The sequence below is a fragment of the Mesocricetus auratus genome, unplaced genomic scaffold (assembly GCF_017639785.1).
Source record: "Mesocricetus auratus isolate SY011 unplaced genomic scaffold, BCM_Maur_2.0 Super-Scaffold_100031, whole genome shotgun sequence".
NCBI classification, from domain to species: domain Eukaryota; kingdom Metazoa; phylum Chordata; class Mammalia; order Rodentia; family Cricetidae; genus Mesocricetus; species Mesocricetus auratus.
The window spans coordinates 10,005,393-10,008,435 of NW_024429212.1; the positions used below are offsets into that span (position 1 = coordinate 10,005,393).

Genomic DNA, 3,043 nt, shown 5'->3' on the forward strand with positions numbered 1-3,043 from the left:
TGCACAGTCGGAACCGGTGACGTCTGACACACGCTTTGACTGCCAGAATTCTGCGTTGTCACTGGTGAGGAAGCTGAAGAGCGGGCTGCAGAGGGCCTTCTTTAGAACCCAAGGACAGTGCTCTTAAGTCTAGATGACGTCACATCTGCGTAAGACGGCTCAGGGTGTGACTGGGCTGATAGAACCCTTGCTGAGCATGCACGAGGCCCTGAAATAGCTCCCCAGAGGCAACACTTCATTAAATAGCCTCCGTGTTGTCTCGGTGGGTGCCCCTCCCGCTGCCGAAGACTTGTATCTGAAGTTGCTCTCCCGTGCACCCCCTTTTATGTTCTCAGTTGCTGCAGTTTGGGTGCCAAATACCCTGCTGGGATTTGTGTAGTTGGGCACCTGTTCCCCCAGATGGTGGCGCTATTTGGGGGAGGTTCTGGAGCTTTTAGGAGGTGGGGCTGACCTGGAGGAAGTGTGCTGTTGGAGGGAGGTGGCAAGCCCTGAGGTGCACAGGCTCCCCAGGCTTCCTGTGCCCTCTGCTTTCCTTCCGATCCTCATAGATGCGAGCAAGCAGCCTCCTTTCCCTGCAGCCCCGTGGGAGCTGTACCCATCGCCGTGATTTTTGGATTAGTTTTGAATGAGTAAGTTCTCATGGAAATATTTCTCTGGTTATGTGTGTGGTGCTGTGCGCTATTAACGCGTACATGCTTCCGTAGGTTTCACGAGCCTGCTTCTGAAGTCCTGGGATCTACACTTGGAAAACTGATGCTCTGACTTGGAACCCTTGTTCACTCCGGTGTTTTGCTTTGGACAATAAATCTCATTGAGTCGTTTTCTTCTTTGACAAATGTGAGGACGATACCTTCCCATAGTGCATAGAAGACAAAACGGGATAACACATTTTCGGCATAATCTCTAGTAATGTTACATTTTTTTTTCAAAAAGTTTTGCGCCTTCTAAGAAAGACTGCTCAGCATCCTTGTTAGACACATTCCTCTATTATTTTTCCCTTTTTCTGGTTTTCTTTGCTTTGATTTTTGTTGCTTGGTAGTTTAATGTTTACCTCCTCTTTCATCCCAGTTCCTCTCCTGTCCAATGTCTTTCTCCTATTTCATAAATTTATATTTTTAAATAAAATCTTCTTTTGTTACATGTGAATATATCTAGACATATTAATTTTATTATTTTATGTGTATGAGCGTCTTGCCTGTACGTGACTTGCGTGCCTGGTGTTAGTGGAGGTCAGAAGAGGGCATTGGATCCTCTTGGATGGAGCTTTAGATGGTCGTGAACCACCCTGCGGGTGATAGGAATCCACCCGGGTCCTCTAGAAGAGCAGGCAGTACTCTTAATTGCTAAGGTGTCACCCCACCCCTCATAAGCATGGCCCACTATGTGCAGTTGTCATTTGTAGGTTGAGCATGATTAGGTTATTTAGTGGAGTGATAGCTACTTATCAGTAGCTATACCACTAAAGAAAATGACATCCTCGTCCAACAACTGTTGAGAGCAACCTACCCCGCCATCTGCCTGGGCCCTGCCACAATTGCAGTCTCCAAATAATGCACAAGAGACTGTATTAATTATGAAGCTCTTGGCTGTTTGCTTGGTTTCTTACTGGCTATCTCTGACTTAAATATTTACTCCATAATTGTTAATCTAAGTATTTCTCTTACTGGAGAAAGGATCCAGACTTCTTACCCCTATGGCGACTACATTGTGTTTCTCCTTCCTAGAGTCCTCCTCAACTCCCAGTCCCACCTATCTTGCTTCCCTATTGGCCAACAGTGCTTTATTCAACAACCAATAAGAGACAGATTTCAGAATGACATCTCCCATCAAACAACCCTTAACTACCAGTAGCCCCTTAGGGAGGGGTGGGACCTCGTGACCTGCCATCTATGATGAAATGTTGAGGGGCTCAATATGATCATGTACAGGTCTTGTGCAGGTAGCCTCAATGCAATGAGTTCCTGAGTCAGTGGCTGTGTCACTTCCGGAAGATGTCTCCCCATCCCCTGGTCTTATATTCTTTCCACCCTATTTTCCATGTGCTCCCTGAGCTTTGAAGGTAGATGGCTATTTTCTTTCTTCTATTGGCAAAAAAAGGAAAGAGAGGGAGGGAAGGAGGGAAGGAGGGAGGGAGGAAGGGGAACTTATTATTTATTTTGTTTCTAACAGTGCCTACTCATATTCTGTTCCATTATTCAATGCAGGCATATAGATGCATGTGTCATATATAAAAAAGACTATTAAAACCTATGTAGCAAAATGATAAGGAAAAGCCTCACTGACACAGCTGTTGAAATGCCTTTGTGAAAATAGTCGCTAACTAGCAAATTCTGTTTGTTGGACGCCCCACGTGACGGTCTTCGGTCTAAACCTTGAACAGCTCACTGTAAAGCGCACATCTGTTACAATGCTAGATCAAGTGTCAGGGATACTCCTCTTGAGTCAGGGGCTTCCTAGGTGATGGCCTCTTTCTGACCCCATCAGCATCATACCCTAGAGTAGCTTCCTACTGTAGAGACTACAACTGGTGCTGTCTCCCATGAGAATTGCAAGGACTCTACGTTGAAGTTTGCACTACTCACCAAAACAAACAAGGGATTTAAAAATCAGCCTTGCCAAGATGGAATCGTAGTCAGTAAATACTGTAACTGCCCTGTCAGCCAGTTGCAGTTCTTGGCAAGTGTTGGGTGGAAGGGAGTTGAAATGCCATTACCTGCACACATATGGAATTTTTTGTTTGGAGTCTCTACCTGTAACTACCTGGTGAGACATAAAGTTCTAGAAAGCCCCCCCCAACCCCCGCCTCGCTGCTGTCTCCTAGATGCAGTAATTACTTTGACTTGTGCGGGCCCTGCAATAGCTCTCCAGTGTGTAGACACTTCACAGGGCAGACGTTTGCCAGCCCACTGCAGGTGGAGTTTACCATGCTACCTAAGCTTCTTTGATGGGAAGGAACTCCCACCCTCGCCTGCCTCGTCTCTGCGTCACTTTTGATGGCTCTTCAGGGTTGGATTTCTGCCTGTGTCTGCTCAGACAAGCCAAT

At 46.3% G+C, this 3,043-nt stretch overlaps 1 long non-coding RNA gene across 1 annotated transcript; it reads left to right on the forward strand.

The window, feature by feature from the left end:
* The first annotated feature begins 300 nt into the window (after positions 1-300).
* On the forward strand, positions 301-1,138 carry LOC121135186. The gene is made up of 2 exons (XR_005872402.1): positions 301-629; positions 705-1,138. It is a non-coding gene; the product is annotated as an uncharacterized LOC121135186 (long non-coding RNA).
* Positions 1,139-3,043: the final 1,905 nt, after the last annotated feature.